A 9,733-nucleotide genomic window follows, 5' to 3' on the forward strand; every position below is an offset into this window, starting at 1 on the left:
TCCTTTACAAACAGCTTGCCCTAACCTCCCTCTAGCTGGCATTCTTTTGGTGCCATGTGGCTTCCTGTATCCAGTTTAAACATCTATTTCTCACCTTCCAGATGTAAAAAATTTAGTTTTTACTTAGGTCTTATCTTCTAACACAATGCCTTATGTTTAGCTAAATACATATATATTGGTTCCCTTCACTGCCTTTTTAAAATCTCAGTTATTCTGACTAGTAGCAACAATTTTTGTCTGTGATGAAGGTCAAATTAAATTTAACCAAATGATGCGGTCATTGGGGATTATGTCAAAAATTGCTGTCTTTATGCCTTGTCACTTTGGATTTTTGTTAAACATGTGGGAGAAAGGGAGAGTGACCTAGACCAAGAGCTCCACTATATATTTTTAATGCTCGTTGAACTGCCAAAGGTCACACAGCAAGTTAATGGCAAGCCCAGAAAGAGCCACCCAAGCATGGCTTTTCTACTGCCCGTCATAGTAGTGCTTCAGGATTTGGAAGTAAAATCCCTGAATACATTATCTTCCTGTTAATGCTTTAGGATCTGCCAAACTTACAGATGACTTCTCTCTTTGATCTTGACCTCACTTTGATTATTTGCATTACAATGAGATTGAAGATTTAAAATATGTAGCAATAGAGATAAGTTAATGGATTTTGCATTTATTTTATTCTCTAATATAATGAATGATCAATATTCAGTGTTAACCATGGCTTTTAGAATTCTGTTTAAAAGAAGGCATCTCTACTCATCTGAAAGATTCTAGACCCAGAGTTGACCTTTGTCCCTCACGGCTTGAAACAACAGAAAGCTTGATTTTCCTATAGCTGATCCCTACAGGCTCATTCTTTTGACTATCAGAAAAGTGGTAGGAGTGCTCTATTATAACTCTGCCTGAGGTTAGAAATCATAGATCAATTATAACATGCAACTGTGACTTTCTTTTTTGTATTTGCATTAATAAAGGCTTTCTTTTATTAGTATTTATATAACAAAATGGAAAAGCAGAGGCTCTTCAGATTATACAGGTTCAATACTGGCCCAGTCAAGACTTATTATCCAACTTTTCTCTGCCTCTCAAAAATTTCTTCACCTCAAAAATAGAGATAATAAAGGCTCATACTCATAATTTTGTTCTAAAGATTAACCGAGTTAACACCAATGAATGACTGGATTGTTAGTAATTTTCTTCGGCACAGAAATGAAGTGTCGGCAAAGAAAGGACACAAGGATTGTAGCCTGCTTAATAATGACTATCACTTATGCAATTAATCACTACATATTTCCACCTTGTGGATACAATAAACATATTTACTGGCATCATGCCATACTGAAGAAATTCATGTACAAAAACAAAATTATAGGGAATTACCATTGTGGCTCAACAGGTTACGAACCCAGCTAGTATCTATGAGGATGTGGATTTGGTCCCTGGTCTTGTTTAGAGGGTTAAGTTTCTGGTGTTACCATGAGCTGTGGTATATAGGTTGCAGATATGGCTTGGATCCCATGTTGCTGTGGCTGTGGTGTGGGCCAGTGACTGCAGCTCCGATTTGACCCCTAGCTTGGGAACTTCCCTATGCTGCAGGTGTGGCCCTAAAAAAGCACAAAAGGAAGGAAGGAAGGACGGAAAGAGAAAGGAAGAAAGGAAGAAAGGAAGGAAGGAAGGAAGGAAAGAAAGAAAGAAAAGAAAAGAAAAGAAAAGAAAAGAAAAAGGAAAGAAGGAAAGAAAATTATAGAGCTAAATATTGGTAAGTAACCATTCCCAAGTGGAACAGTGTATGATTTAAAACACACAATATGATATACATTAAGCAAATGTAGATATCTTTGAAAAGTAAATATGACAATTTCTCTCAAAAATTATAGAAATACCTAGTAGGATTGCTACATAAACATGAGTAACATTATCAATAAATATGGAGTTCTGTCTTTTTCTCTCCTTTTTCAGTTGAACCCACAGCATATGGAAGTTCCCAGGCCAGGAATGGAACTTGAGCTACAGCTGTGACCTATGTCATAGCCACAGTAATGTCAGTTAATCCTAACCCTAACCCTAACCCTAACCCACTGCGCCAGACTGGGGATCAAACCACACCACCACAGAGACAACTGCCAGATCCTTAGCCTGCTGTGCCACAGTGGGATCTCCCTGTGGTTCTACCTTAATATACATCTTAATATATAGGTTTTTTGTTTTTGTTTTTTTTTTTTGCAATATAACTAAGTCAAGTACATTATCTTCTAGCTAAGTTTTAAAAATCCTTAATGAAATGAATATGAAGACTCTTATTAATCATTACTGAGGACTCTTCCCATAAAAAAAGGAAAAAAAAATGTCACTGGACCAGAGGTAGAGATTTTAGTCTGAAGGTTTTCCATATATTCCTATCTTGGGAGACTCAGTCTCTCACATGCAGATGAAAAGGTTCAGTCCCTTCTCCTGCCAACAGTCCTCTGCTATTTATTATGGTATTATATTAATACCATCTAACACCCAGAATCCTTGCAACTCTGCCACATCTCCACATAGCAGTCTTGACTCATGTTCCCTATTTCCTCCTTGAGTCTTCTCCAAATAGTGCCATATTCCTAGACTACCTTTTTCTGCTCAACACACTGAATAGTCACTAATTAAATATTCTGTCTGGTCTGTGAAATCTTTCTAGTATGACTGAAGTATAATAGGCTATTTCCTTTCATCTCCCCAGTACTTGATATGATTTTTGAATAGTTTAATCCTAAAGTTTATCTTAGTTAAGTACTTACATTCATCTAATCCTCTTAGTAAACACATTTTAAATGAACAATTCTGTGACAAGAATATGATATAAATAATTCACTATCCATTTGCATCTTAAATCAGGTTGTTTATCTTCTATCTCCCTGTTACACAAATTTGCCTCACAGGTTTTTTTTTTTTTTTCTATTGCTTTTATTTTTGTGGGTCTGCAAATAAGTCCCTCATCAGGAAGTTTTGATTAAGCATCTATAAATTCAATTTAATATAAAGCTTCAGTAAACACATATTGCAAGCCTTGTGAGTGCAGGAAGAAATTAATTTTAGAATATTCTCTCCTTCAGAAAGCCCACAATCAGACAGAACACAAGTAATTGTAATGAAGTGGTACAAAATAGTTGTAGGGAGAAGACATTGTTCTGTGAGTGAAACCAGAAAAGACTTCCTCTGCATTACAAAGTGTCCACCACATTTGCGAATGACTCACTACTGCTTTAAAACTTTCTTTCTGACTACTAATCAAAGCCTTGTAGAAAATTTGAAAAATATGAAAATGACAAAGAAAAAATATTATCTTTTATCTACCAGCAAGAGTTAACTACTAAAAGCATCATTTACTTTCCCCTTTTCAGTTTTCTTTCTATATTTAAACAGATAGATAAATGACAGACAGATACAAGTATAGATACAGATATAGTTATAGGTAAAATATATATAGATATGTTTTGTAGCCTTATATTTTTGCAGAATTATGTGTGTGTATGTGTGTGTGTGTGTGTGTGTGTGCATATGTAACAAACAAAACTTTCTGGCATTCTATTATTATATCATGTAGCTAAACTATATTTAGCCAGTCCCTATTGCTTATTTTAGTTGTTATAAATCATACTACAATCATTATCTGCATATATTTCAGGTAATGTATATGTCCATAGAACAAATACCTAAAAGTGGCTTTACTGAATAAAAAGGTCTAAGCATTTAACAGAGTCCTGACAGAAATCAGATGGTACACTCGGGGAGATGAATGAAGAAAAATTAATGAACAGGTTATTTGCAAAGATGTGGGGAAGGCTAAGAGCCACCAATAAAAGGATGGTGTAGTAGTAACATGGGTCTAACAATAGTGGAAAACTATTATATTAATTAGTTTCCTATTGCCTGTATCAAATTACTACAAACTTGGTGACAGAACAGCACAAATTCATCCCGTCTGAAAGTTGAAAGTCTCACTGGCTAAAATAAAAATGTCTGCTGAGTTGAGTTCCTTCTGGATGCACTAAGGGAGAATCTGCTCTCTGCTTTTTCAAATTTTGAGAGGCTTCCTGCATTCCTTGCCTAGTGGCCCTCTTCCATCTTCAAAGCCAGCAATCACATCAGTCCAACCTCTTTTTTCTTCATCATATCTCCAATTCTAGCTCTGACCTCTTATAGGAACCATTATAATTACACTGGGCCCGCCCACATAATCTGGGTAATCTGTTCATCTGCAGACTCTTAATCACATCTGCAAAATTCCATTTACTGAGTAAGGTATAGTCGCAGGTTCTGAGGATTAGACCATGGGCATTTTTAGGGGACCAACATTCTGCCTATCACACCACTCTAGTCCTGAAAGTGCAAGAGGAAGGACCTAGGGAATGGCACCTAGAAAATGCAGTAGAACAGAAGCCTCCTAACAGGAGCTGTGGCTTTAGAAAGATGATACAGGCACTGCCAAACAGTGGTCAGGTGGGGAGGGAGGGGGAAGGTAATTATCCAGGATTCTCTCTTCCCCTTCATAAAGCTTCCCATTGGTCAAACCAAATAGAAACTAGAAGGCAAGGAAACCCACCCAGATAGCATGGGTGGCAGAGGTCAGCCTCATGGAGCGTACTGCATAGTGAGGAAGGTAGAGGACGAATCTAGAGAAATGAAGGGAAATAATCGAGCACACCTCCCCCCAAATCAGCACATGTCATTCATGATAGCCTCTTCATTTGCCCTCTAGTCATGAAAACTCTAATGAGAAGGGTGAAATTTAGATCATTTCAATGGATTCCTATTCCATGAAAAAAAAAGTAATCTTTAAAAGGAATTACACTGGAATACCTGAGACTCATATTTTATACCAAGTATTCTATTCAGCAAAATAACTTTCCAATCAGCTTTACAACAGTCAAGCAAACACCTTCAGAAAACTGCTTCCTGGAGCTAATGAGGGTTAATAGCCATGGCCCTCTGGTCAGCCCCATGGAACAGATGCAGAGTCGGGCAGTGATTTGCAGTCCAAAGCAGCCTGGAGCTGTTTTAACAAAGGGAGGACCTTCTGATCCAGTATTTCTCACCTACTATTGCTCAGTTTAAAAAAAGACAAGGCTTCTGATTCAGTGAGAACCCAAGGGTACAATTCTAGACTGGGTTCAAGGCTAAAAATGTTGATGCCAGAGTCCTATTTCTATAAACAAAATGACTATAGGAAAATTAAAACTTAATTGGCACAACTTAACTGAAAGTGACGACAGCCGAACCATTTGGATACCAGGTAAATTCAGCAGACACTCTGAACATGGCATCCACCCCAGTATAAGACTATGGTCTTCTCACTGAGAAGCAGCCCCCACACCCCTGAGAGTCACATGAGGAAGTAAGTCCTCATTAGAACCAGATTTGAACCCTGCAAAACAGAAAAATAGGGCAAATTTACTTGGTACTTAAATTTAGTTCCTCTCTTCCTCTAAGCCTCTGCTGACTGTCTCTCTTCTTTCACCCTTTCACTTCACTTTCCCCCCCCCCTAAAGACTTGATGCTATTGTAAGGCAATGAAACTATGATTCAGTTCATTAAGTATGTTGAGCATCTACCATTTGCCAAACACTCCTCTACACTTTGGAGCTATCTTGATAAAAACTATCGACACAGGCCTTGAACTTCATAGAGCTTACAGTATAATGCCAAAAAAGTATTACATTAGAAATTCGGTGGGTGGTGACAATTATTCATGCATAAGTAACAATCTGATTACAAAATGCCTACCCCTTCCCAATCCTATATTTATATGGGATTTATATATTTATGCATAGGATTGGGGAAGGGGTAAAAAAAAAATACACATACGTATGGGAGGTTGCCATGGGGAACAATATAAAGGATTTTGATAGAAAATCAAATAAATTTTATCCTAGCTCTGTTTTCACAACTAACAAGCATTATGACCTCACAGGGAAAACAAAAGCAGGCTTATTGTTTTCTAAAATAATCTTCATTGTTCACATGAATTAATCTTACAACCAGAAAATGGATATGTTTTTAAATTTAAAAATTCCTATGATAAAAATCTGGATCAGTTTAGAAAATAACTTTCTAAAAGAACGGGAAATCCTAGCAAAGCAGAGCACAGTGCAACATACACTATACATAGACACATAGACACACACACACACACATTCACACAAGACAAAAAGATTTTTTGAAATGTTAAGTGTTCTAAAGACCAGAAGTTGAGTGCATTCACTTTCTGTTTTTGCTTAAACACATTCCCTTTGTCCTTTCCTCTAAGCCCTCCTGTCTCAGGTGGCCTTTTAGGAACCTATTTGGAGACAGCCCCTCCCACACCCTAACCTCCACTCATTCTTTTCTTTTTGAAAAATACAAAAAGTGAAGCACCAGGGTAACAGCTCAGGATATTGTAGTTCTCTTTAACTTCCATCATCCAGGGAGCTCACGAGGCAATAGTCAATCTATGTTCTACCATCCCAGTGTGTGGTTTTAAATGTTTCTAAAGTGATAGGGCCCCAAAACTGGGCCATGGTGGCCCTCCTCCAATTAGTTATAGCCACTCTGCTGTGAGGCTGATGAAAGAGTGTTGCCACATTCCTCTCCCCTAATGTGGACTAGTTAGGAATGATTAAATCCTGATTTTGCTCTCCACAGTAGCCACACAGAGATAGTTAAGTGATGTGTTTAAAGGACACTGTGGAAGGTCCATATCGATTTCTATTTAATATTATGGGATCTCACAGCTTACAAGGACCTTGAAGATCATCCTTCATACAGTGAGACCTTTATCAATTATTCATTCATCCAAAATATTTACTAAGCATTTACTAAGTGGTAGAAATGGTGTTCCATGCTGACAATAAAGTCACAGATAACTCACTTCTTCCTTTTTTTAGAAAAACATTATTACCTTATTTAATAAATATTTTTGAGTAGCTACTGTATATGCAACACTGTGAGGCATTAAGTCTAGAACAGTAAACAAACCCATAGCAAATGTAGAAACCCATACCCAGTGTATACTTACACACCTTCAATGGCCAGCTCCTAAATTTCTTTGCCTGGGGGCTTTTGGATTTCCAGAGTTAATTTTGCTTTCTACAAGCACATTACAAGTGTCAGAAAATTAATATGTCTTCCAGCCACCTGTTATCCCCTTAGTTGTCTTCAACCACTTACTGATGGAAGCTGTCAATAGAGTGATTAACTATTTAGTCTGCTTCCCCTGGGATGAAGGGGCTATGCAGTGCTAAAAGTGAAAGTTTCAGCCCAATCAGGATAGCATGTGAACGAACGTGCCCACCCTGTCCTAGCATGGGCTAAGGCTGAGGAACAGATTTTACACTGGCTCACAGAGTCCTTCAGCATAGTAAACTCCACTTACCCAGAGCAGTAATGCACTCAAGCTCTTCACTGATTATTTCCCTTCCCTGTCTCACTTCCTTAAATATGCCTCCAGTTTCCAGAGATTGCCTCCAAAATTATCTGCACTTGAATATTGAGTAATCCTCCTTTCTGGCTCTTCTTATGGGGAAAACAAAGCTAAAATAAAATTGTGATGCCTACTCTTAGATATAAAGTCTACAAAGTCTGGCAAGAAAATGCATAATGATGCCAGGTAATGAATTCTATGATCAGGAAAATGACTGCACTCTTGGAGAACATAGGCAGATCCTGGAGGGAAAGAGAAGGCTTACAAGATAATGTTCCATCTAGGCTGAATAATGGAAATATGGAAATATGGAAACTGAATAATGAAGGATGGATTACAGTTAACACACTGAGTGCAGCAAGAAGGATACAATTTTTTGGCAGGAGAAAGAAAATCTTTTAAAAATCTTAGAAATGAAAGAGGGCGTAACATGCTTAGGGATCTACAATTAGTGTCTTATGGTTGGAGCCTGGAATCAAGTGAGGAGTTTGCATAGAGAAGAAGCTATAGATTTAAAGAGATGCTAGGTCATGAATGACCTTTCATGCCCTGGTAAGGAGACTGGACTTTATCCTGAGGGCAATGGAATGGCATTGACAGGCTTTAAGTAAGCAAGGAAGTGACATGATTGGATTTGACTTCAGAAAATCTCAGACTACATTGTGAAAAATGGATTGGAGGGGTCATGACCTGAATCAAGGACACCAGCTAGGAAGCTGCTATACTGATTCAGGGGACGGTTAATGGTGTTTTGGAGTATGGGGATAAGTAGAATGTGCTGTATTTTTAAGGTATTAAGGAAGCAAAAGTTAGATAATTTTTGATTTGTTAGATATGGGCTGTAAGACAAAAAGTCCTGTTTCATGCTTGTGTAAATTGCTGGAGATTGCAAAATCATTGTGATAGAAAGCTTAAAGGAAAGATTTTGGTTTAAACCTGTTGGATTTGAATGCTTGCATATTTGTCATTAGAATCAGTATTAACAATATCTAACAGTGAGAGATTAGACATCAAACAAATCTGGATCTAGTTGTATCCATTGAGTAATTTATTAAATGTCCTCAAGCCTCAGTTTATTCATCTTAAAACAGGAATATTTTATAAAATTGAGATAATGCATGAAGTGGATTTAGCAGAGGGTCTGGCCATAGTTTATTTTTTGACTATTATGATCTTTACATTTAACAGTGGTATTACCATCCAAGTGGCCATAAAGTAGTAGGTACTTGAATTTGGGATACCTAGACTGGAGCTAAGAACAGAGAAATGAGACAATACATTATTAGAATATAAAACAGTGCATGAGGATTAGGGAATGGATATAGTTATTGAGGGAAAGTGTTTAGAATGAAAAACAAAAAAGATGTAACCATGAGAAAAATAAAAGGAAATTCAAATAAGGAGGCGCAGAAGGATATAAAGCAAGAAAGGTGTTCATGAACAGGTCAAATTCTGCACAAAGGCTAACTAAAACTAGGACTGAGAGGTTTCCAATGAATTTAGTAGCAAAAAAGTGAACATCGATTTAATCTACAACAATTTCAACTATGTAGAGGTGGAAGAAGTCAGACTGTCGTTGTCTGAAGCACAAATGGAAGGTGAAAAACATAGGGACAGAAATTGTAGAGAACTCCTTTAAGATACCTGGTGGTAGAGGGAGGGAGATAAGAAAATAGTTCTGAGAGATCTAGAGGAGGTGAAGGGAAAGTTTTATCTTTTAAATATCTGAGAGAATTTCAGAGGTTTTCATGCTGTTAGGAAGGAGTCAGAAAAGAAAATAGTGAAGATTAAGAAAAGAAATTGTATCACTAATGACCCAGACAGTCAAGGAGACTGAATGCAATGGGATCTGGTGCATGGGTGAGAGAAAACACCTGTAATTTCATGACTAAAGAAAGAGCAACCACACAAAAATTGGTGCCGGAGTGCTGAGGTGTGTACATGTTTTGTCAAAAACATATACTTCAACTGATTTATCATAACATCTAAGAAGGAGGATGAATCACTAAATATTGATAGAGATGGTGAAAAGTCACAGAATAAACCTGAGTTGTGGCATTCAGACACCAACCCAAATCTATAGAATCAAAATCTCTGAATAGTTGACTCGACTGTACTTATAACACCATGCCAAGTAATTTTTATGAATTAGAAGTAGATTCAATTTATGAAGAAGCATTTGGGAAGCAATAATCTAGTTTGTTTGAAAGAATAGGTTAAGGAACCCTCACACTATACACAAAAATAAACTCAAAGTGGTTTAAGGTCTTAAATATATGATAAGACACCATAACTCCT

This window comes from Phacochoerus africanus, chromosome 1, assembly GCF_016906955.1.
Source record: "Phacochoerus africanus isolate WHEZ1 chromosome 1, ROS_Pafr_v1, whole genome shotgun sequence".
Lineage (NCBI taxonomy): Eukaryota > Metazoa > Chordata > Mammalia > Artiodactyla > Suidae > Phacochoerus > Phacochoerus africanus.